The sequence below is a fragment of the Ceratotherium simum genome, chromosome 22 (assembly GCF_057802395.1).
Source record: "Ceratotherium simum simum isolate JZ-2026a chromosome 22, ASM5780239v1, whole genome shotgun sequence".
In the NCBI taxonomy this organism is placed as follows: Eukaryota; Metazoa; Chordata; class Mammalia; order Perissodactyla; family Rhinocerotidae; genus Ceratotherium; species Ceratotherium simum.
The window spans coordinates 42768066-42793490 of record NC_141921.1 but is presented as its reverse complement, the minus strand read 5'-3'; the positions used below and the strand labels follow the sequence as shown (position 1 = coordinate 42793490).

General features: G+C 55.3%; 1 protein-coding gene across 1 annotated transcript in view; it reads right to left on the bottom strand.

Annotated features, from left to right (window-relative positions):
- The window catches only part of CASZ1 (castor zinc finger 1), a 149794-nt gene that overhangs the window by 65900 nt on the left and 58469 nt on the right, over positions 1-25425 (bottom strand). Inside the window, exon 3 of the mRNA XM_087446832.1 lies at positions 2813-2864. The gene's annotated coding sequence lies outside the window, so the exon portion shown is untranslated. The remainder of the gene's footprint in view (positions 1-2812; positions 2865-25425) is intronic.

The following is a 25425-nucleotide window of genomic DNA, read 5'->3' as shown; positions in this document are numbered from 1 at the left end:
GTGTAACCCCCAGGGCCTTCTCAGCCAGAACTGCAGCCTGGATCCCACTGCCCCTAGAATGGGCCAATTTCAGGCCCAGACTCTCCCCTTGGCCTGCTTCACTCTCAGCAGCACCCACGAACACAACATTCACAGCTTTCCCCCAAGCGTCCTAGTTCCTCTTGCAACAAACCTGCCAAGCCGAGAGCACGGTGGTCAGGACTCCCTTTAACAGATAGAGAAACTGGCGCTCAGGACGCTTATGCAACTTCCCCGGGCCCTGCAGCAGACGCGGAGGACCCAGGACTGAGCTGAGGACTCCGAGGACTCCCAGTCACTACCCACGGGGCGTTTTCTTCCACGGCACTCACTGGAGTGAGGAGCCTCACCTTCTCTGAGAAGTCAGACTCAGAGGTCCCGGGGCAGGGGTGGGGAACTCCACAGAACCTGCCCAGGGATGGTAGCTGTCTCCTACATGTACGGGGGAGACCCAGGCTCTGGGAAGTGAAAACGAATGAGGGAAGGAGGGAACATGGCCACTTCCTACCTGTCAGGCGCTGGGCTAGACACCTTCGGCCACATTAACTCACTCACTTGTCCAATAACCCTGCAAAGTAGCTATTCTTCTGCTCACCTGACAGAAGAGGAAACTGTGAGTCTGAGAACTTGCTAAAGGCTACGGGACGGAGATGCAGGGCTCCTGAGATGCTGGGAACAAGAGCTCTGAGGAAACAGTGGCTGTTGAGGGGAGGATGAGCCGGGACTTCTAGGTAGGTAGGACTGAGCAGAGGATGAGGCCCTAAGGAGAGTAAGAGGGAGAGGGTGGCTCCAAATAGGACTGCAAGCAGTCCTGGGCCCCTCAGAACAATCCCATGGAAGACAAGAGCACAGGGCAGGAGGGTGCTTGTGCAACACTGTGAATGTACTTAATGCTGGAGACTGTACACATAACAATGGTTATGATGGTAAATTTCATGTTACGTATATTTTACCACTTAAAAAAAAAGACCAGAAGGCAGGAGCCAGAACCTCCAGAGCAGGGGACAGCAAACTTTTCCTGTAAAGGGCCGGATAGTAAATATTTTACGCTCTGTGGGCGAAACATTCTCTGTTGTAGCTACTCAACTCTGCCACTGTAGAGTGAAAGCAGCCATAACCAGTATGCAAATGAGTGGGCGTGACTGTGTTCCAATAAAACTTTATTTACAAACACAGGCAGAGGGCCAAATTCGGCTGGAGGGCCATACTTTGCCAAGCCTGGCCCCAGAGAATGGAAGCACCTAGGGCTGACTTTCAGGACCCGGGACCGGGGTGCCGGGCTCCTTCCCACTGCCTGGGGACAGAAGTATCCAATCTGGTCCTTGCCAAGAAGTGGAGGGAAGAGCTGGGCAGATGCCTCAGGAGAAAGTTAGGTTCTTATTACCAGCAGAGGGTGGAGAAAAAGAAGGGAAAGAGAACAAGAGCTGGCATAGGAAACAGATGTCCAGAAACTGGTCCGTCCCAGCTCCTAGCATCCCAAGAGGCCCTTCACTAGGTTTCAGATTCTCATGGATGATATGAAGGGATGGAGACATGCAGCTCTCAACATTCTAGGAGTCTCGATGCCATTAGAGAGGTGTGAGGCTGTGGCTAAGAGAGGAGGACGGAAGTGGGGCAGTAGGACCAGGCTGGCCAGAAGGGATGCCAGGGGAGAGAAAGGCAACGAGAGAGGCCCGGGGAGCAGAGCTGTAACCAGGGTGGTGCTGGCGGCAAAGGGAGGAATCCACGGGCCCCAGCGAGAGTGCAGGGCGCGGGCCGGGCCTGCCCTACACCGGCCGCCTCTGATCACGTTTTCAGGGCCACTGCCCGCCAGCACAGACAATGCCAGGGGAGCCTTTGAAGTCCGAAAGGGATGCCGCGGTGGGAGCCTCGCGAGTCTCCTCCCTTCCCCCATCCTCCCGGGGGAGGGGGCCAGCAGGACAAAACCCAGAGCCGGTCCCAGCCGGGCCCCGCAACGTGTGAGACAAAGGGAAAACAAACAGGTTTGGAGCCAGGCGCACGGTGCCGTGTCTGTCCCCCCCGCCCCGCCGAGCACGGATGATGGATGGCTGCAGCCAGCCAGCTCGCCCGCCGGGCAGGCTCCGCTATTTACATAACACTGGCGTTCCACCGGTCACCTTTGACATGGCGCTGCCTGGGGCCAAGGCCCGGTGGCCCTAGGTTCCTCGAGCCACTGGTGGACTGAGACAGCCTGTGAAGGCCCAGCCAGGCTGGGGAGCACTGGGCCCGGGGAAGGGCAGGACTGCAGCCTGCTCTGGGCTCAGGGCCGGAAGCTTCCTCCCTGCCAGTCTTTCATGGAGGCAAGAGGAGGCCACTGGGGGCCAGCAGCCTCCTCAGAGAGAGGCAGGGCTGGAGTTCTAGGGCTTTCAAGTCCACGCGGTTCCCCAAGCACAAGTTATAAGCAGAGCTTCCAGGTAGAGCCGGCAGCAGCTGCCACAGCAGGCAGACAGCGCTGTGGAGAGCTGGGCATGGTATCACTAGGCGGCCAAGTTCTGACACCACAGATGACCCTTTGCCCCATGCTGCCTTGAACACATTCCGTGCCCAAAGTCTGCGATCCACGTGTCCCCAGCCCATTTCCAGCCTCAGAGCCAATTTGAGAGGTTCCTATTGGGGCCATCATTTCCTGCCAGGTTCAAATGGGCAGCTTGGCTCCAATTCCCTGTCTCCATCTTCCTGACCCTCCCTGGGTGCTCAGCGAGACTGGATCCAGCCCAGAGTGGCAGCTGTACCAGGCGAGTGGTCACCAGTGGGGATGAAGACACAACGATCAGGGAGGGGGCTCAGGCCTTACCTCCTAGCGGGTCCTAGAGGCTCCTCTCTTGCAGCAGAGGCGTCACTTCATCCTGGGGAGGGAGAGAGAGGAGCCCTGTTAGCCTTTCAATGCAGGACGCCCTCCATCCTGCTGTGCGTCCAAAGACTCCCTGCTGCCTATGGGCCAAGGGGCTGATGTTCCAGGGCCAGCCAAGGGAGTCAAACATTCAGACACGCTGAGTGGCCACTGATTTTGGTCCATTTAAGTATATGCCAACCAAAATTTGAAAATATTCAGAAAGCAGTAGAGGCTGATCACAGTGGAAATGTGGTCCTGAGGACACCCCAACCAAACAGAGAAAAGTCAGACCATACTGCACACGCCTCTGCAGAGGTAGAGACGGGAGTTTGTGGGCAGGGATGCTCCTGTGGAGCTGCAGTAGCCGAGCAGCAAAACCTGGGGACAATGACAGAATACAGTACATCCACTCCTTTACTCTCTTTCCCTTGCCCCTGAAAATAAAAATGACAGATGCCAAGCGTGGACCAGGGGCCACAGCACCAAGAAGCTTCAACTCCCAGGAACAGAGTGCCAATAGCACCTTCCACCCTGGGGTCCTACCTATGAGTCACAACAACCCATGCTGGGGGCCCACATAGGGAGAGGGAAAATGGTCCAACAGTGTAGAGGGTCTTTAGCCAACACACTACTCAGCCCAGTTTGCCAGGCTCAGGCCCTCCTGCCCAGAGCGTGAGATTGGGGGCCAGGTTCAAATGGGACAGACTCCTCATGTGGACAGAAAACTCAAGGAGCCCGCTGCCTGCCCTCCCCTGAGCCGGGCCCTGCCACCCCCACCCCCACCCCCACCACCTGGCCTCAGAACTACCCACCCTTGGGAAGGTTTCCTGTTTATTAGGTTTTTTCTCTCCTCTCCCTCATTTGTGGCTTATCAATGATGCAAGAGGAATAACACCAATTTCCTTAGGCTGTGTAATCCCCAAATCAGATTGGGGGGATTGTGAGAGGTGAGGTGACCTTGTACAGGGCTCCCGGAATGCCACCCAGTCCCGCCGCCTGCCCTCCTGTTCCCAGGACATATTTAGACAGATAATGCTAATTGTACTTGACACGTCCTCCTAAGAAGGGCTGGGTCCTCTGCCAGCTTTTGCTGCCTTTGCTGGGCTGCCTGCGCGGAGGGTGCCCACTAGGGCAGAGCCCACCCTGCCAGATACAGGGTTCTGGTAGGCATCAGGCAGTTGGGGAGTGTTGCCCCATAGGCCTCTGATGCCCATCTCTTCCAGATGGTAAGAAGCTGGTGGTCTGCAGAGAGCTGGGCAGACTGAGATAGGGGGCAGTAGAGAGGAAGGGGGAGCCTTGCTGAGGCGGAAGAAGCGGGTAGAGGTCAGGAGAGTCAAAAGGGAAGAAGTCGGAGAGGAAAGCTGGATGAAGTGGAGGCCAGGCACGGCTGGGCCACGGGGCAAGGGACAGAAACCCGGGGCCTCCACTGAGAGGCGCTGGGTGGGCTCGGCTGTCAGAGCTCACATCCCAGCCAGCCCAGGGACCCGGTGGGGCGTCATCAGTGTCCCATCCATCCCACACTCGCCTGCATCAGATCCCTGGCCAGCCTCCCTTGAACCCCCAAAACCCCCCAACTCCACAACTCCAGTATCTCCCTTCCACCACCTTTTTCTCCCCTCCCATCCTCCCTGGCAACTGTGCATTTATTAATTCATGAGGCACTAATTAGTTCTTTGTTTAATTTTGTGTTAAACAGACTGACCGGAATGATAACGACTTGCAGCGCGGTGTTGCCGTCCCCAACCACCCCTGTTTTCTGACAACAAGGGAGCGCGGGAGACCGGAGCGCTGAACCCAAATCCCTCAGCAGTTGCACTTCATTAAGTCAAAATGTGACAAGAAGCTTAGAGAGCAACTTGCAGATCTGATCACACAGAACAATCAGGGAGGAAACTTTCCAGAGTTAGTCGGGGGTGGAGGAGGGAGGGGGAGGGACAGAGATGCTTACCGTTTGGGGACCAAGACGTGAACTGGGGTCCTGTCTCTCATCTGCCCCCGGGGCAGGTGGCCTGGCTGACGGAGCAGGGAGGCTGTCTCTGACATGGGACACTGGGCGGATTCTGGAACACCAGTGGGGGACTGAGAAGTTCAACTTCATCTCTCTTTTCTGGCCTGGGCATATTCTCCTGTCTCTCTCTGTCTCTCACTGTCCCTGATGTCTGGCTCTGGCCTGTGTGAGTGATTGGACTCAAAATCAAAACTCAAAGAGAATCAAAAAGCTGCTGCAGTTAAGGAAGGATTCTGCAAGGCCAGGGAGAGGTACAGAGTGGGAAAACACAGAGGAGAGCAGCAGCCCCTACATTTAGGAAGGCTGAAGTTAAGTGCAATCCTTCCCGGCCAAGAAAAAGAAATGATGTGCTTAGGGATCATAGCCAACATACCCACTCTTGCCAGCTGTCCATCCACCCATCTATCCATCCACCCATCTACCCATCTACCCATCCATCCACTCGTCCATCTACCCATCCATCCAACTATCCATCCACTCATTCATCCACCCATCCACTTATCCATCCATCCATCCAACCATCTAGCCAATATTCTTTATCCTAAGTACTCTGACCTGAAAACTGAGGACCAAAAGGTTGAGTTCTATGCAGAGGTACCTGGCAAATCAGAAACAGAAGGGGGTCCTGGAGCTTCCAGGCCATGGTGGCTGACTGTAGGCAGGCAGCTGAGCTAACAATGACAGTCTTGTGACCTGCTCCCTCCTGTCCACATGAAAAAGCAGGACCTCAGCCCCAGAGGTATCAAGCTGCTAACCCCATGGGCCCACGGCACGAGTGAGGATGGGTGAGATAGAAATCAAGCCTTGCCCCAGTCTATAGGCAGGGCCCTTGCCCTCTTTTTATCTGACTTTAATCTCAGAACATATGGACAATGTCTTATGACTGAGAACACGGAAGGGGATGTGAGGAGTAGAATAACAACAAAAACACAAAGAGAAAGTTGACAAATGTGAGCCCGACCATGTGCGAAGATCCTGTTGCCTTCTTCCCGTTGGCTGCTGCACCTGCCCAGGTGTGGCCTCACCCCCACTCTGAGAGCCCGCCCAGGCAGCCCACAGGCCAAGGCAGAGAGTCTATGGGTCAGACTTGCCCTGCCTTCCCCTGGCCAGTTCTGAAGCATGGTGGTCTCTCACCCAAGCCTGGCAGCCCTGGGCTGGCTTCTGTTAATTTGCTGTCAGGCTGCCTAAGCAAACCAATTAAAACTAATCATTAATTATAAAAGAGAACGAGAAGAGTAGAAGAGAGAGGAGAGGGTGGAAGACAGAGATGGAAGGAGGAGGGTAAGTGGGATAGAGAGGGCCTGCAGAGAGCTCTAAGTGGGGGATGGTGGGCCTGGGTGGGACCAGAGGCTCCTGCGGGCACAGGAAGTGCTAGAGTAGTGGGAGGGCAGGGAGGAAGCCAAAGATGGTGGACAGGGGGGTGCCATGCGGAAGGGGGTGGAGGAAAAGGCCAGGAGAGGAGGGAAGGGGGAAAGGGAAGGCTGAAGTAGCTGCTGGGACCCGCATACCAGGACCTGAAGAGGCCTCATCCATCTGCAGTCCCTCTGGCTGGAGCCACCAACTATCCAGGACTTGGCTTCGGAGCGTCTCACTCGCTGTTCCCTGGCTCCATATTTATGAGGCTCAGCTGATTATGCAGCACCAGGCCAGGCTCCTCATCCCTGACGCCCCTACCTGCTCCCCAACCCTCTCAGGCCATGGAGGCTCAGGGCAGCTGTCGGCCACCCATCTACCCCCAACGCTGTCTCCTGCCCCCTTCCCCCATCCTCACACACACCCTCTCCCTGGCCAGCCCGGCCCTTTCACAGGGGCTGAGGCCATGTCAGCCCGGCAGCTTGAGGAGGGGGGCAGCACAGACAACAAGGGGCAGTGTCATGGAAACAGGCACTTTCCCCCAGAAATATTCTGTTTGGCCTCCTTCCTGCATTGAGGAGCTGTCAGGAGCCTGAGTGAGAGCCACACCACCCCGGGACCAGGCGTGACAAAACCTATTTTCTGCCTCAAATTTGATTGATTAAAAAACTTTTTAGGAAAACCATGTTAAAAGAGGGGGGAAAAAAAGAGAGAGAGAGAGAGAGAGAGAGGGAGGGAGGGAGAAATAGAGGGGAAAAGAAAGACAGAGAGAATAGAAATGCTACGGGGGAGCAGGGCTGGGAGAAAGGCCACAGGCAGGGGCCGGCAGTTACCCTGGCAATGTCGCCAGGGGATGCGTGTCAGTGGGACAGCCGCAGCACAACTAGGCAAAACGGAAAGGTCAAAGGAAGCCCGAAACTTTTACACAGTGGTTAGCAGGACAATGAGGGGCCGAGGGCCCCGCAGTCCAGCAGGTGCCAGATCTAGACGAGGCAGCAGCCAGAGGGGCTTGCCTGTCCCCACCTAGGGAAAGGAGCCCGGCACCCCAAGGCAGGCAGGAGGCAGATGGGGGTGGCTGCCCAGCACCAGGAGTCAGAACAGGTCTCTGGATTGGCTCTGGGGGCTTCCAAACACAGTCCTGGCTGGAATTTGGCCAGAATCCCAAAAAGTCTGTACTGGGTCAAGAAGGAGGGTCTAGTAGTTTGGGGCAGGAAAGAGATTTCCCCACCTTGTTCTCTCAAGTCCTGGCTCGGGAAATGTTTTTAACAAATAAATAAATTAAAAAGCAGGGAGGTACCCAGCTGGCCTTCCCCCGTCCTGCAGCTGGCGGGGCCTTTGCTGGTTCAACATCAGCCTTGGGCCCTCTCTGTCTCAGACCTTCCCCACACAGGCCCTTAGTTCCTTTGCTGGATGCTGCCCTGTGTGGTCCCCATGCCTGGCTTGTCCTTTCTCTTTTCCCATCTCAGAAACTGAGACAGGCCTAGCCAGAGGCTTGGACAGTGATGGGAGGCTCTGCTTTACCCTCTCAGGGCTCCAGGAGAAGAGCCAGCCTCCCAGCCCCTCCTAAGACCCCACAGAAGGAAGAAACTCCTCCATTTCCCAGAGGCCCTGTCTGACCACAGAAGGCGGAGTTGCCTCAGGTCTTCCTGGTAGGACCATACTTTTCCCAGGAAGAGGGGTCCAGGTCAGTGGCTAGGTTTGCTCTTCCCCTGTCTAAGGGCTTCGTAGGTCAAGGTAAGGAGTGGTTCTGCCCAAGGAGTTGGCAAGTAGCTTTCTCCAGGGTGCTGGGAGGGGTGCTCGGCAGCGTCCAACCCAGTCTTTGCCAGCTCAGGGCTGGATGCAGGTGAGGCAGTGCCTCCTTGAACAGACAGGCACATTCTGCCAGACAGATGCACAGAAAGACACCTGCTCCAGGCCTTGCCCAGCTCCTCCACCAGGTAAATCGACCCTGGATTTCTCCCCATCCCTGCTCCCCAGCGACCATCAGGAATTCACTGAGCACGTATTGTGTGCACGACACCGTGCTGGGCACAAGAAGATAAAACATACAGCGTGCAAGAGAAAGGGCAGTCAGTGAGACTCCAGTTCGAATCCTGCCTCTGTCACTTGCCACCACATGGTCTGGTGGGGCAGGCTGCTCACCCTCTCTAGGCCTCAGTTTCTTCAATTGAAAAGTAGGGGTAGGGCCGGCCCCGTGGCTTGGTGGTTAAGTGCGCGTGCTCCGATGCTGGTGGCCCGGGTTCGGATCCCGGGCGCGCACTGAGGCACCACTTCTCCGTCCATCCTGAGGCCGAGTCCCACATACAGCAACTAGAAGGATGTGCAGCTATGACATACAACTATCTACTGGGGCTTTGGGGGGGAAAAATAAATAAATAAAATCTTTAAAAAAAAAAAAAGAAAAGTGGGGGTATAAGAGTACCTACTCAAAGGTAGTTCATTTAATACATATTTTTGAGCACCAACTATATGCTGGATACTGTCCTAGACCTGGAGAATAGTGGTAAACCAAAGACAGCCCTCAGAGCTTCCATTCTCATGGTGGTTGTAAGATCCAACAAAATAATGCACAGCACTATGGTCTGGCACATAGGAAGTGCTCACTAAATCTTACCTGTTATTGGCTTTCAACGTCCCTGCCCTAAAGAAGCCAGGGAATGATCCAGCAATTCCACTCCTAGGTATATGCCCAAAAGAACGGAAAACAGGACTCAAACAAAAACTTGTACACGAATGTTCATAGCAGCTCTATGCACAGCAGCCAAAAGGGGGACACAACCCAAATGTCCATCAACAGATGGCTGGATAAACAAAACACGGCATTTCCATACAATGGAATGTTATTCAGCCATAAGATGGTATGAAGTTCTCATACACGCTACAACATGGATGAACCTTGAAAACATTATGCTAAGTGAAAGAAGCCAGACACAAAATACCACATGTTGTATGATTCCACTTATATAGAATCATATAAATATCCAGAACAGGCAAATCCATAGAGACAGAAAGCAAATTAGTGGTTGTCAGGGGCTGGGGGAAGAGGGGAATGGAGAGTGACTTCTAATGGGCATAGAGTTTCTGTTTGGGGAGATGAAAATGTCTGGAAGTAGATATTGGTGATGGTCACACAACCATGTGAATGTACCTAACGCCATTGAATTGTACAGTTTAAAATGGTCACAATGGTAAATTTTATGTTATGTGCATTTTACCACAATAGAGTAAAATGCTATAGCTTAAGAAGCAGCAGCTGGGGAGAGAAGAAACGTATCCTCATGTGGCAACTCAGCACGGGTGTTAGATAAGCCAAGCAAGAGGGTGGGAAGGTGAACCGTCACAACTTCAGATGGGTCCTCTTTCCCTCCAGCCCTCAAGAGCGGTGCTACTGCCCGAGGTATTCTTAGGCCTCCTCAAGATGCACTTTGTGACTGCCAAGGGAAATGACAAGATGGAAAGGCTAGGATGGCTCCAGCGATGGGCCTCCCCTTAGGATACGTCACTCAAATGCCTATGATTCCGCATCTCCAATGCCACCGTTCCCCTGCACACACACAGCGCACCTCCTCTCACATGCGGATCCCAACACACACGGCTCAGCCCATCCATCTCCCTGCCAGGCTTTTGCTGCTGCCCAGTGCCTTGGGGCAACAAGCTGCCCTCCGGATGGTGAAGGAGGGTCAGAGTCAATGACTTCCCCACGCCCAGGGCTCTCAGGCTCCCCAAGGTCGGAGAGTTGCACCTTGCAGGGAAAGCCTAGGATAGCCAGAGAGCCAGGCCCTCGGGGCAGCCCCCAAGCCCTTGCCCCTGCCCCCCTGCCTGCTCCTGAATGTGTGTATACACATAAACCCCTGCCTTGGCCCGGGAACTGTCAGGAGATCAACAAACAAAAGCTGCTTCTTGACAGGGAGTCATTTATATTTTAGCTTCGTTCCATTATCCTAACGAATCCTTCATCAGCAGATGCAATATTAACAGCAGAAAATCAGCTCATTACATCCGGGGGGATTTCATCAAGACGGCAATCATGTATGCAGCTCCCCAAGCCTTCAAGAGGCCAGTGTGGCTGTTATTTATTTATTTTGTTACTTATTTATTTAATTTTTTGGGATCTTTCCACATAATTGCACCACATCTCAGATCTTTAATAAATAATTTGTAGGTCCTGAACTGCAGATAGCTTTGCTCTCTGCCATGAGAGCCTGCATTAGCCAAAATATTTACCAATATTTAAAAGTCATTAGAATCAGGAGGGAGGTAGGGAGAGGGTACTCTGTTCTTCTAGAAACAGCCTGGTTTGGGGCTATAGTGCTTGGCCCTCATGCGTCCTCCAACCCCATCTCTTGGTCTGGACTGGAAGCTCTCGGAGGGCAGACCCACGTTGCTTCCCTGGGCTCACTTAGCTTGAGCATGGAGATTCCCAGGAGCTCTTAGAGAGGGGTGCAGTCTTCTCTAAGATTTACTGCGGGCTTCTCATAGCACACAGGGGCTGGCTGCTGGAAAGGACCCACTTGGTGCAGGGGCAGGAACCTTCCACATGCCTGAGCTGGAGCATCCTGTAGGGTTGGTACTCCCTGAGTCCACCCAGTTTTGGGGAGCTCAGCAAGGGAAACCTTCATGGTCCTCCAGCAAGGCCCTGACTCTGCTGTGGCTGAGCATGAAGAAAAGTCTGATCTGTTCCTCTCGGCTTCCCAAAGTTACACCTCCAACTTCAAAGGAAAGGAAAGTTCAGTGGGTCCAGAAGGCAGACTTTTCCCCCTTTACAGATGCAAAAACCGAGGTTCAACAAACTTAAGCTGTCTTCCCAAGGCAGCACAGTTAGGAAAAGGCACAGAACCAGGAGTTAGACTCAGAAGTGTCTCTGCTGTGTCTCCACTCTTTCCACTAGGCCCGAGCCTTCCAGCAACACAGCCTGGCCTTCCGAAGGCTCCTGGCTGCAACCCACAAGGCTGAAGTGGCCACTGGGGCTGACGGGCACCCCCCGCCACCACCACTGGGCTGGCCATGCTTTCACAGGTTTTTCCCAGCGGAGGCTGGATTTCTGCCCAGCCAGGAATGTGCTCCCAGGATGTCAATTCTAATCTCCCCAGCGCTCTGACAGAATTAAGCTCCAGTTTGTCCGACAACATCCCAAAGTTTCAGAAATCCAGGGCAGACTCTCTAATCAGGCTGCAGGACAAAGGTCTGGCCTGACCCTGTCACTTCCATTTACTCCCCCTGTCTGTCTGCTGGCCGCGGCCCTTCTGCAGCTTCCTCCACCCTCTACCCTTCCCCGGTCAGCTCAGCCCGCACCCTCTCCTCCAAGCTCCCCGTTCTCCACCCGTCGTCTCCCCTCTCCAAGCAGCTGGGCTGACCCTGTTGCTCCCCTCTCTGAAGCCGAGGAATTCCTATGAGACTGACCTGCCACTGGCACCGGGCCTGCAGGCGCCCCCCTGGCCAGGGCTCCCTCTGGTTCACTGCTTCTCTGGAGCACACAGGCTCAGCCCTCCTTGGCTCCAGGGTAAGGGTGCTCAGTGCAGAGTTGTTCTCAAACTCTGCTTCCCCTGGCCTTCGGTCAGTCTGATTTTGGTCTCCCTGTAACTGCCCTGAAGCATCCCTTGGCCTCACCCAGACTCCACCCTGTTTGAGGGGCAGCTCGTGGGCCCTGGAAAGCCTTGGCCCCTTGGCCATGTCTGGGGACACCCGTGTGGGCAAAGATCTCCCCTCCTCAACAAGCTGCAAGGCACCAAGAGGAACACTCGGTGGAGGACGGCAGAAGCAGTCCTGAACCTGGGACGGGCAAGGCCTGTGCTGAGGACCCCAAGCCCTTGGCTCTGCCGGACTGTGGAGCCGGGAGAAAGGAGTAAGGAGCCTGGGAGCCAGACAGCTGGGCCAGAAGAAGTGCCCCTGTGCAGCCAGACAGAGGACAGCCCCTCAGGACGCTGGAGAAGCAGAGGTGCCTCCTTCTCCACCACCCACAGCACCCACCTCACTCGCTTTCTACGTGGCTCTCATATGGACCCAGAGTGCTGGTACCTGCCTCAGTTTCCAGAGGAAGTCAGATGCACAAGCTGGTTGAAAGAGGCAAAATCTTTACAGCACAAACAAAGGGGTGTGAGTGGGGACCATGGGCTTAAATCTGGTTTGCTGACATCAGAAGACTCACGGGGAGCAGATGGCAAAGGGAGGAGTGTGGACAGTCAAGAGGGATGCCAAGTGCTGCTGGGCTCGAGCTTGTGCCCTGACCAGAAAGCCAGATCGGGGGAAGGGGCTCCCAAAGAGAATGCCAGGCCAGGAAGACACATACAGGGTACAAAGAGAAGGCTCAAGGAAGAAGAAACAGAAATGGAAATGTCATCTGCCCTTTTGCTGACTCTCTAGAAGGCACAAGAAATCTAGAGTGGCCAGGATGGGGGGCTCCCTAAGAGCCGCCCAACTGGCAGATAGCATGGAAAGTCCTGGAATGTTGCAGGTAGGCAGGGCCATGCCACAGCTCCTCCAGCTTCCCCCTGTGATCTGGGCGGAGACCTCAGACTGGGCATGAAGTCCCGTCCTACACAGGCTGTCTCAAGTCCTCCCCTCCCCAGCTTCCTCAGCCACATTGTATGGAGTGGGGACCCCCTTTCTCAGAGTTGCAATGAGGGGCAACTCCCTGACAGTCTCTCCTGCATTCTGCCAGACATCTCGCCCATCCCCAGGCTGGCCCCGCCTGCACCAGCACAGCCAGCCAGAGTGGCCTGGAGGATTCACCAGGACTTGGGTGGGTTGGGCCGGTGGAGGGGTAGGAGCAGGAGAGAAAAGCAGCAGAGAGGACGACACGTCTCTGTAACCAGCCCTTTCTCTGGAAGAATGAAAATAATTATAGTATTTTTTTACCTAAAACAGAAAAATCTACAATGGCCACCAGTGGAGACTGGAAAAATGCCTACCTGTTAGCACTTTCGAGAAAGCCCCTGCGGTTCCCACGCTACCCACTCCCTGCTCTCACCGCCCGCAACTCCACGATCCCCCAAAACTTCCAACTTTGCTTCTCTGTCCTTCCGTCTGCCTCGCCTTTCCTCCCTTGCTGTGCTGGGTGTTGGTGAGATGTTGGGTTTTTTCTTTTTTGCAATTTATCAGCAGATTGTGTGGAGCTGAGTGGTGTGAGCCTCACCCTGCTAAATAAAGCTTTGGTATTTCTGATAAAGCCATCAAATTCCTTATCACACTGACACAAAGTGCATTTAAAGAGACAGACACCCTGTCCCTCCCTCCTCACCAGGCCCTGCCCCCTCCACTCAGTTCAGATTTCCAGCTGCTCAGGCTCTTCTGGATCAGACACCAAATACGGCTCCTGAGGATGTAGAGGTGGGCGGGGGAGAGGGTGGAAACCGAGGGGCCGGCTGCCCTTTCCAACTTCCCACCACCCATGTCAGAGCTGCCGGCACCCTGACCAGGGATTGGGTCCACAGGGAGTGGCATGTGCTTCCTGCCCCAACTCTGGAACCAGAAGAGAGCTATCAATAGACACGTCCTGCTACAGGGGATGTCCTCGTAAACAGAACAATCCTGTGTTGGGACAGCAGCCGGCAGCTGGAGGAAGAGTCCCTAGTGAGCTGCTGGGCCTGCAAGGGTGCTCAGTTGCTGTGAACACGCCCGGTCGCCCCAGCCTCAGCAGTTCCAAAGGGGGGTTGCCAGGACAGGGCCAAGAGGGGCCACGGGCGCCCACTTAACATGGGGCTGACTGCTGCTCACATCAGGCTTGACCATGGGCTCAGCAAGGCCCTGACTCCTCACACAGCCCTATGAGGTGGGCAGAACTACCACCTCACTTGACAGATGAGGAAACCAAGGTTGGCCCGAGGCCACGCAGCCAGTGGCAGGCCCAGCTGGGGCTCCAGCCGAGGCTGGCCAACAGCTCTGCTGAGTGAAAGACACTCTTCTCCTGATCGACTTGCAGAGTTTACCTGTAGGCCGAGCTCTTGTCCACCTCCCCATTTATGATCACACAAAGACAGGCCTTCCCGTGTCCCAGTGCCCCCTCCTGCCTCCCCGGCCCTAGCTCGGCAGCCCAGGCCCTGAGCCCACACATAGCCTGTTGGTTGAGGAATCAAATTTATTATTTTTAATTATTTTGATTTATCAAAGCAGCAGCTACAATCATATTAAACCAACTTGGCTTCTTGGCATTTAACAGATACAGCTGCCGCAAGACTCCCTCAGACTCCATAAAACACTTGGCCTGTCCATGTGCTCTCCAAGGAGGTACTCGAGGCCCCTTCTCCAAGAACCCCAAATTTAAGGACCACTAGGCCCCTACCTGCCCTGCCAGAAGCACATGCAGCTTAAGTCGCTGAGGGCCAGAGAGTGGGAAAGGGACAAGCCGGGGCAAAGCTGCCAGGTGTTTTAGGAAACACTCACCTCCACCCCCCAGCCTGGGAGACCCTTTCAGAGTCCTGACCCCCGGCGGACTCGGCAGCAGACCCAAGCACACACCCCCTCAGCTGGCATTTTCAGGGGCCTCCTCTATCCCAGGCCTGCAACTGGGCAGTCAACTATATGAGCCAAATTACTCCTCAGACCCTGCCCACAGGAGGAATTACTGCCCCTATTTTGCAAGGAAAGAAACTAAGGTTCAGAGAAGGGAGGTGATCTGCGCGAAGTGCACAGCTCATAAAAACAGCCAGGCCAGAATCCAAACTGATTCATTCTGAATGAAGAGCCCTTGTTCTTTTGACCATACTTCACTGCCTTCCCCTTAGACCCTGGAGCAATGTTCCTGCCCAAGCACCATGGCTACAGGAAGAAGGTGGCAGAAGAGAAAGCACTCTGAAGTTCAAGGTGATGGCCCAAGGCTGCACACATCAAGCATTTAGAATCTGAGTGCTTGAGAGAAGGGATCCTCGGGAGGCTGCGCTGTGGGGCAGGCAGCACCAAACCAATAGGTTTCCACGGGATGCCCAGGCCCAGCCCAAGGCACAAGGAGAGGCTGGCCCACCTAAAGGGCTTGGGGCAAGGGGTGCACGGCTGAGCAGATGCACAGCTCACCCAGGGAGCTGGGCCTGCGGCACTGCAAGGCAAGAACCAGCACGGTATGAGAATGGAGGAACCGGCACTTCAAAATCCTAAGCAAAACCGCACAAAAAGAGCACAGGTGATTCTGGCAGGCCTGGAATGGGCGCCTCCAGGATTCAAGGGCCCGCAGAACCCACTGGCATCAGCTCCCTGCACCTCAGGGGAAGGGAAATCTTGTGAACATGAGCAGGGCTTCTCGGTGGGCTTAGAGGAGGCAGCAGCGCAGAGAGACAGTCTCAACACAAGCTCTCTGACTTCATACACAAAAATTACAGTTGGCTGCCATCAAACCAGGGCCCAGAGGACCCTGCAGCCTAGCGTGAAGAGCTTGGCTCTGGCTGCAAGTTCCGAACCCTGATGGGCACCGATGGGCACATTACCTGGCCTGTCTGAGGTTGAGTTTCCTTATCTATAAATGTGTGCCATGATAGCGCCTGTCTCAGAGGGCTGTGGTGAGGATTCGGGGAGACATGGAGCGCAAAGCTCTTAGGAAAGTGTTTACACATCTTTTATGTGCAAGAAGTGGGGGCAGTCTTTGTCATCAGCATCGGCAGCATCACCTAAACACCTCTCTAACCAGGGTACGGCACTAGGGATGGTGCCTTTGGGGCTGGTGACAGCAGACAGACTGGGGAGCAAGTTGGATCCTGCTAACTAGCCTCCTCGTCACGCATCCCAAAGAGCCTGGGAGAGCTCAGAAATGTCTAGAAGAGGGTGTCCCTGGTACCTGTCCAGCACCCTGGCTAAAGCAGCTGACAAGGACCTAGAGTTTAAGGCAGGAGGGGGAACCAGGATGACTTGCAGCAGTCCCATTTGCCTATCAAAAACTGTACATTCACTCAGCTTTCCACAGGGACTCATGCCCTAATATGGGCCCAGCAGCTTTCTGGGTTATTTCAAGTGCGTGTGATAATGACTCCAGGCTTTGCTTCTGCTGCCCCCAGAAAACTTTCCATCTGGGGAGAGGGAGGATGGCTGGCAAAGAATGAGAAGGGCATAGGGAAGCCCAAGGTCAGAGAGTCTGCAGCAAGTGGGCACAGATGGGTAAGCCAAGGGGAAAGGAAGAGAGGAGGCTGGAGGAGTGGGCTGACCCAGGCGTCAAGGGGAGAGTGGGAGGACGAAGAGCTGGGCAAAGCAAGTCGAGAGCTCCAGGAGACAGGTGGGCACTGAACCACTCCCCTTGCCCACCGCCCACTGCCCTGGGGAAATGTGCCCAGCGGAGAGCAATTGGCCTGCCCTCTGCCTCCTTACCCACAACTCTGGTGAGGATCCCTTTTGCACAGGGGCCACGCTGGGCTCCTGGGCCTTGGGCAACCACTCGATGCCTGGGGGCCCCTCAGCTCCTGGATTTATTTATGTATTAATGATCTTCTGCCCAAGCGTGGCCCATAAACTCCAGACTGCACAGGGTTAATTCCAGACACAGGGGCTGGCTGGCTTTGCCTTCACTCTACCTCAATTTCCACTGCTCCCATCACCTACCTCCCCCACCCCTGATCTTAGGAAAAAAACCCATCAAAATAACTATTTTATGTCTCCAAATATGCAGATCATTTTCTTTAATGAAAGATGCTTGACGTCTCCGATCCAATTAATATGCAAATGCAGGAGAGGATTTATTTGTGACATTCTGTCTGGGTGAGAGAAAACAAAAAAGGCCTGTTAACCAAAACACTAATTGCTGTGACTGATTGTCACATATCATCATTTTCATAGGATCTCCTCCATTCCCAGCTCTCAGGGAGCTCGAAACCAGGACTCATTCACGCAGGCATCAAGGAGAAACAGGGCGACCGGCTACCTGTTGGCACGGCCCCTCCCACAGAGCCGTGTGGGGCCAACGAGGGTGGAGGTTCCCACTGGGTCTGGTCCCACGGGGTCGGTGGCCAAGATTCTACAGAACTTTGCCAGTACGTCTCCTTTCCTACGTCGCCCTCCACCACTTCGGCGCTGACCCGCAGACCCGCAGACAGAAGAGGGAGGCTTGGTCTCCATGGGATCTGACAGGCTACAGGAGGCCTCAGGCAGCTCACCTTCCCGCCTCTCTCCACATAAACTGCTTGTTTGCCGCCTGCTCCTACCTGCTAGGAAGGAGAGGCCGCCCGCGTTCACTGGCAGGAGAGGGAGCCTCTTCTGGTCCTCTCGGTTACCACCCTCCACTGTCTCTTCCCTTGCTTTTCCCACTGTATCTTTCACCTCGAGGTCCTCACAGCACTTGGTGAGAGAAGCCATCTGGGGAAACTGAGGCATGGCACGGCATCCTCTCCTTAAGATGACACAGAGAGTCTCTGAAACGTTTGAAGACAAATGGGCACTGACTGCACTGGGCAGACACCTGCACATGAGCCCCCACCCGCCACGACCGCACTGAAATGGGTGGGTCAGCTGTCACAGCCTTGTCTCCCCTGGGCAGCTCAGACTCCTCAGGAGGACTATGGGGCTTCCTTTAGGGAGAGCGGGGAGGGGAGTGAGTGTTGACAGGCATCCTTATTCCCGAAGGCCAACAGGGAACTGGAAAAGACGTGTTTTGCTCAAGATACCCGGTGAAGGACAGGTTCTGGGCGCCACGCAGTTCCAAACTCAAGGCCAAGGGGCAGAAGAAGATTTGCTAGAGCACCTGCTTTCCCACACAGGGGCCAGTAGAGACCCAAGGGCAAAGACTTGGGGCCCAGTAGCTTGGAAGGTTGATCTCTGACCATTCGAGCGCAAACCTTCTGGGCGCTCAACGAAGCCCTCTTCTACCTTCCCGCCTCCTCCCTAGAACTCCCCTGAGTTCCCAAGGACATTGAAAACTGGGGGTTGGGGAGCCAGTGTGGGTAAGGCCGCAGAGCCATGAGGGTCCCTGAGCCCCTCTGTGGGTGCTGAGCCCAGCTGAGAGCACAGTGAGGACTCTGCATCTTTCAGAAGTCCCCCACAAGGGTCAGTGAAGCAACAGCCATCTAGTCGGCACCAATGTAGATCCGCCCAGGGCTCTGCAGCTGCCCCTAGTGGGGCCACGGTGGTGGTGGGAAGGTGGCCACATCCCAGTTGACTCCCACCTCAGACGTCCCCGAGTCCTGCTCTGGCCCTCCCTCTGGCAACTCTGCCACGGCCTCCAGGAAGAGCTGGCACCAGGGCAGCATGGGGCAGACACTCTCTCCCCAAAAGGCCTGCCCCCACACCCTGGGAACAGGCTCAACAAGATGCCATGCGGGGGAGCTTGGAACCCTTCCGGGAAGAGCACAGCCCTGGCTCCAGTCCTGCCGGGAAGGAGGTGAGGCGGTCTGCCACTCTGTCTGCCGCTCACCTGACTCGCGCCCACGGCGGCTGAGCACCAATGGGGTGTGCGTGGGTGCAGACAGGAGGCGCGCATCATGGCGCCAGGAGGCAAAGGGGGACGGGCAGGCGGCTGGGGAGTGGCAGCAGGTTGGCTGGTCAGCTGAACAGTGCTCCGGCTATAAGCCCGAGGTGTGAAGGCCCCACCCATCAGTGTGGGACAAGAGGAAGGGTCCTCCTTGAACACTGAGCCTGTCTTACCCAGCCCAGAAGCGCCCACTTTCCCCAGGTCCCGCTCACCACCATTAGCTGAGTAAGAAGGGACAAGCTGTGCTCCTACTTAGCTTGTGCCCACCGTTCGGGCACTCACAGACACAGCCTGTGGAGCACTGGGGTTCAGGGAACATCGATATGGTCTCACTGTGCCATGATTTCGAGCCTCTTTAAAACCAACCCATCTGCACATTAAAACCTCCCATAAAACAAAGGAGTAAATGGCTGTGGCTCTGAGCAGTCTATTAAAGCCGGATGCCTCCCCTCACCTCACTGGCTCCCCCTCCCCCTGGTGCCCAGCCTGGGAGCAGCACACGCCCTGCCAGATGTGGTAGCTTGGAGCGTGGCAGGCGTGATGAGCAAGGTGGGGTCAGGCCAGACCAGCTTCCTAGCACTGGGCAGAGAGGCCGTGCGCTTTGCAGGTGCCCTTGTCACGGCTTAGAGGGAAGGCCTGGACCCCAGGGTATCAAATTGGAAGCTCCTTCCCTCCCTCAGTCTTCCTCAGCCTTGTCTCCCACTTTCTCTACCCCATGGTACCGGTCTTCCAGGACCAGATGCCTAGACAACTTGTCCAATTGTTCCCTCCTGCAACCTGGCTGCTCTCTCAGTCAGCTTTACTCTGGCCACCTCAGGTGGCCACCCCAACTCAGCACTGCCTCAGCTTCATGCACCCCAACCCCAAAGCCCTCCTTCTCCTGGACCTTGTGGTTCTTCCCAAGTCCAAACCATGTCAGCATGGGTCCACTCCAAACTCGCACCCAACCCTAGCATCTGCCCAATTCTCCCAGAGCATTCAGGTTCTTGGCGGGGACAAGTCTAGAATCTGTATCCCAAATCCAGGGCCTCAGAGCTCTTTCCCCACGGGGCACTTTCAGAAGGTGGAAGAGTTCCCCCATCTTTGCCGAAAGAGGTGTAAAGCTAACACCATGCCAGCTTTAAAAATACCCCAGCATACAATCCACAGGGTTAGAGCAAAGGCCACGTGGTCAGAGCCGGACTATAAATAACCAGCAAATCATTTCCCAGAGCCACGGCCCCCTCCCCAGCATCAAGAACCTTTCTGAGGAAATCAAAGTGAACACAACTGTTACCAAGTCACTACTAAAATATTTACCAGCCTGGCGAAGTGCCGAAGGTGCTTGGCACCGAGTGTTTGCTTATTTACAAGGCTGTTTTAAAGGGTAGAAAGCAAAATAAGGCAACCTGAGCTATTAAACTGAGGGGGCCAGGTGGTAACTACCAGCTGTCAGCTGTCCCAGGCACACCAGGAGCTGGAACGGTGCTGGTGGAGATTCCCCAGAATGAGTTGGAAAAGCTTTGGAGCTTCAAATAACCCAACCAGCGGGGGTGGGGCTGGGGCAGTGGGAGCAGGAGAGCCCTGAGAGCTAGAGGGCTCTCCCCCAGCCCAGACCGCAGCCAGCACAAGCCCCCAGGTTGCCCCTGGACAACCCCACTCAGAGGGGCAACGAGGGCACTGCCCTATTCAGAGGTGGGGGGACCCTGGTCGGCAGAGCGGAGGCAGGCCAGGAAAGGGGAGGCGCAGAGGAAGGCAGGCAGTGGGGGCCCCCAGAGGATGACATAAGGGGGACATACGGGACCCGAGGCGAGAACGCACTTAAGTTTCATCTTCTTCCTCTTTCTTTGAAGTTCCCTTGTGGTTTGAATTTAATTTTGATTTTCTCAACTTTAGCAGATTGAAGTTGAAATAACCTACAAATTACTTAATGTGTTGTAAATCTGGGGGAATTCAGGAGTAATGGGGACCACATGTTGGCCAGGGGGAAGCCCAGAGAGGGCTGAGGGAAGGTGGCCCTCCCAGACACGCAGATGGCCGTCCCAGGTCGGGACACTGGATGCCAGTGCTCCCCTGGAAGCAGGGGGCTTGGGTTCCCCTAGGGGTGCGGGTAGGATTTCCGTGCTGGCCGGGGAGCCCTGGATGGACACAGTGAGAACGTGTTAAGACTGCGGACTGACCAAGTCGCCGCCTGGGGCAGCCTGGTGACCGTGGACAGGGGGCAGCCAAGTAGGCCCTGTGCCAGGCGCCTGCCAGGCCCCTTGGCCGCGCCAAGGCCGCTGTGCTGGCCCTGCTCCCCTCTGGCCTCACGCTGCATGTGTGTGGCTGTCAGATGAGCTCCCACCTCCTTCTCCCCGCTCCCCCCCTCCCTCTTCAGCAGATTTCTCTCAAGTACTAAGCCATATGGTTCCAGTTAAGCTCCATATTTTTCCTTGTCGATTGAAGAGACACACTTTCCTCTTTGCCAGACAGTTTGCAGATTGCTCTGTTGGCTCAATTTCTTATTGGATTTCTCAAAAAACCTGACATTTTAAATTAATTTACAGCCACAACAAAAAGAGTTCAGAATTTTAATGGTGTTGTAAGTAATTTTTAGGTAATCCACTCCAGATTTTGATATTAACCTTTGAAACTGGAGTTCATTCAGCTACTATGTTACAATACCCAGTCAGATTCCAGGCCTGGGGGAGGCCAGGGCCCTGTGGGATGCAGAAGCAGGGTTCTGGGGAGCCCTTTCTACCAGGAAACCCCAGAGGGGTGGTGCCCGGGGAATCCTGGACAGGTGAGTGACAATGGGGTGGGAAGGGGATGGCAGGGGGCCTGTAAGACAGCAGGGCAGGTGTTGGAGAGTAAATGTGGGGGCAAGGGGGTCTGCTGAACATTCTAGAAGGACTGGTCAGACTCAGCAGGGGGCAGCACCCCCAGGGTCCCTCAGTAACAAGAGCAGGGCTCACGGCAGCATGAGGCTCCACCTCAGTGCACCAGGAAATAATAATGATAACAGTAATAATGATGACATCTAACATTCGCTGAGCACTCACTGGATGTCAGGCAGTGTATTAAGTGCTTTCCATACATTCTCTCATTGACTCCTCAAAACCACCTATCGGGTAGCTGCTAACACTCCTACAACTAATGCTAATATTAATTGTTAACGTTTATTGAGAGCTAACCAAGGGCGAAGTCCTTTCTATACACGACCTCATTAAATGGTACCAGAAACCCTAGAAGGGTGATAAACACTATTCATATCCTCATTGTACCAAGGAGGAAATGAGGCTCCGAGAGGTGAAGTCAGGTCTCCCCTGCTTGGCTGCTACTGACCAAGAGCCAGAGCTCCAGGACCCCATCTTTCTCTGGCTCACCCCACACCTTGTTTCTCCTTTCACAAAATACTACAAAAAATTTATCACCATCGTGGTCCTTCTGGCCGGAGCTGGATGGAGGTGTGGTCCTCCAGGCAAGTCAGGCTGGGGCCTGCCGAGGACGCCACCTCTTCCGGGGCTGCCTCAGGCTCCGCTGAAGGCCGCATGCCAATCCGGAGGGAGGAAACTCCCGGCAAGAGGAGTGGAGGCCTCGCCAATGTCTTTACTAGGCTCTGGCACCAAGCGGCCCCTGCCTGGGTACAGTGCCAGCTTACTACACCAGCAGATTGTTAGCATTCCTTTCCTGCAGGAGCTTCCCAGGGCACCCAGGAAAGGAGATGCAAAGATGGGGCCCCAGCCAAGGCCATTCCGGTCCCTGGAGGGTCCTCACTCCAGCAGTGTTTCAGGGCTCCAAAGGGAGGCCAGAGAGAGGCTGGACAGGGGCTGCCCCCAAACCAGTGCATCTTCCTTGGCCTTCTCCTCATCTTGGGGGAAAATGGTTCAGGGGGTGAGTCAGCCCCTGCCAAACCCACTGAGATGTCATGTAAATAGTTCTGTATGGGCCCTCAGGCCAGCTTCCCCACCATCAAAGCTAGGACAAAGGAGAGAGCTGATGGCGGGAGGGTCACGGGAGGGTGACTGGAAAGGTTTCCATTTTACTTGCTTTGGAAGTGAACAGAGCCCCAGAGCGCGTGAGTGAGAAGGACCGAGGACTGAAGTCAAGGCAGAAGGGGCGGCTGTGGGAGCCAATGTCAAGGACTACAACGTCCAGGGAGGGCGGAGTGGAAAGAGCACGGACGGAGGGAGAAGCAAGAGGGCTACGGGAGAGCTGGGCAGAGGTAGGTAGTAGCCCAAGGCAGTTCCAGGCCTGGGGGAAGCTGGGCCACCAGGGTGTCATGCAGAGCAGTGGCTGCAAAGCCATGAAGCCATGTCTTTCAAGCCAACCCACAGCCCTCAGTACAGAAGTAGCCCTGGAACCCCAGGCTCTGGCCAGGTCCATCCATCCATCCATTCACAACTATCTGCTATTCTGGGTGCCAGGTTTGCGCAAGGCTTTGGAAGTCTAGAAAAAATCTAGCCTCCCAGAAACTCACAGACTCAAGAACCTCAGCCCTTTATGCCCAGGGACCTGGGGATTCAGCATGGCCCAACGGTGCCGGAGCTGACACGGACCCTATGCCCACTCTCTGAGAAGCTCTCCCCTCAGGCCCCATGTTGGATTCCTAGACTCCACAAATGAGAGAAAACTCCCCCGAGGTGCCAGGAACCACAACAGGAACTCTTGTCCTCTCACCACGTCCATGGAGAAAAGGGATCTGACCCCTCGATTCAGGGTGCCCATAGCCCTAAGAAATGGAGGCTAGACCGAGAAGCTGGCTTTTGTCTCCTTCCTGATCAGAGTTCTCAGAAGGGCTGGGCAGCAGCTGCCAGGCTGTCCACTGCCCATGCCCAGATCATGCCCGTGCCCAGACTGTGCAGACCTCAGAACCGTGGAGCCCCTGGCTAGCAGCCAGACAGCATGTATGAGTGTCGGGGTGAGGTGGGGGAAGAATTCAGGCTTCCCATGCCCCCGGCACCATGCCAACACGTGGAAGGGTGAACTCACCCCTGGCGGGATGCCACGTGCCCAGGGAGTGGGCATCTGCTGGCACAGCATCGTATGAAGAACAAGGGGTCCTACTACCGCCTGTCACTCCGGGCTTCCCCTGACACGTCACAGGGGTAGGTCCACTCCTTCCCTGCATGGCACTGAGTATGGGGGCCCTCAAATGTCCCCTTGGCGCCATGCCTGCCACACACCATGGGCCATCCCCATTGGCACCGGGCCGCACATGGAAGGACTCAGACACTCTGCTGGACTCCAGCCAGGCTCCGAATGGCTCTCCCCGCTGGCTTGAGGCCATGAACTGGGCATCTCTGGGTTTGGGCCCGTGGTACCATCTAGTCACTGTAACGGCCCATAGGACTCCCCTCCCTCCCACTGTGCCCACAGACAACCATGTTCCGTCATTTTATGGACCACGGGAAGATGCCAGCAGCCTTCATAAAACTAGCTGCAACGTACAAACTATACATAAAAATTAAAATGAACGTCCTTCCCTCCAGTCACTGGGACAATCCCATCCAACTGATTAAATTTTCATTTGTGTTCCAATTGAGGGAGCAAACCCCAGAAACTTTCTGAATTGTTTTCCTCCCCAGTTGTCTACCGGCCTTTTGCTCTCTTTCTAAGTCTTTCTTTCTTGGCTTTTTTTTTTTATTATTTTATTTTTTATTTCCCCCTCTTGGTCAGGTTAAAGCGCTCCTGAGGGGTGATTGACGGGGGTTGCCATGGAGACCCTGGCTTGAAAAAAAGCCTCGTTAGTTGCCAACTCTGTGTGTTGTTGTTTTACAACTGTGACCGACCGTCACATGAGAGGGGGGACAGCTGGGGGCCGGGCAGCACAAAGGGGAATGGCTTTTTAATGGAGTGCCTGGCCGGCGCTTGAAGACTCAATAAAGAGTTGCTGGTGAGTCCCCTCGCTGGGCCGGGCCCAGCACACGGGGCCGGAGGCCCTTTGTTCCTCAGGAGCCGGGATGGGAAAGTTGGGAAAACCAGCCGCCGAGAGGTGAAAACAAGAGGCCTTCCCCCACCGTCACCGGACAGCTATTTTCTCTCACTCTCAGGGTGCCCGGATCGAGGGGACAAAACCCAGTGTCTTGGACAGGCTGCCATGCTGGGGGAGGTGGCTGGGAGGCAGCTGGGGAAAGCGGACCGGGAAGCAGAGGGACGAGTGGGGGCCCCCGCCCCGCCCCCGGCCCTCAGCATAAAGGCAGGTGGCCCATGGGAAACTGGGCCGCCGCGGGGCGGGGGGCAGCGAGAGCCCGGCCTCAAGATAGGCCTGTGCCCTAACGGGAAGCATGAGGGCCAGGAGGGTTTCTGGGGGAGGACCAGACTCTGCAGGAGTGATTCACGCCATGGGCCAGGAGAACGCTGGCATCCACAGACACGGACTGCAGGGTGGTGCCTGTCCCCAGGCAGCCCACGAGGACCCCCTGTTGTCTCTTCCCCAGGCAGCTCCAGACGGGCCCTGCCCCCAGACAGAGGCCACGGGGGCCAGAAGGAGGTGCTGAATCAGGCCAAGAACTTAGTCCTTTCTGAGGGCAGAAACCAAATGCCAGAGTGAAATACTTCTTCAGCCCTGACCAGAGAGAGAGAGATTTGGGGGAGAGAGAGAGAAAGACAGAGAGAGAGTGACTGGGGTGGCTTAGGGTAGCAGTTCTCAGAGTGTGGTCTGCGGACCTCTGGGGGTTCCTGAGACCCTTTCATAATACTAAGATGCAATTTGCCTTTTTCGCTGTGGTGACATTGGCATTGATGGCGCCAAAGCAACGGTGGGTATAACTGCTGGCGCCCTAGCACAAATCACAGCGGTGCCCTGGCAGTCACTGCGTTCTTCATTGCTGTGCGCTTTTAGTTAAAAAATAAAAGCCACATTCACTTAAGAATGTC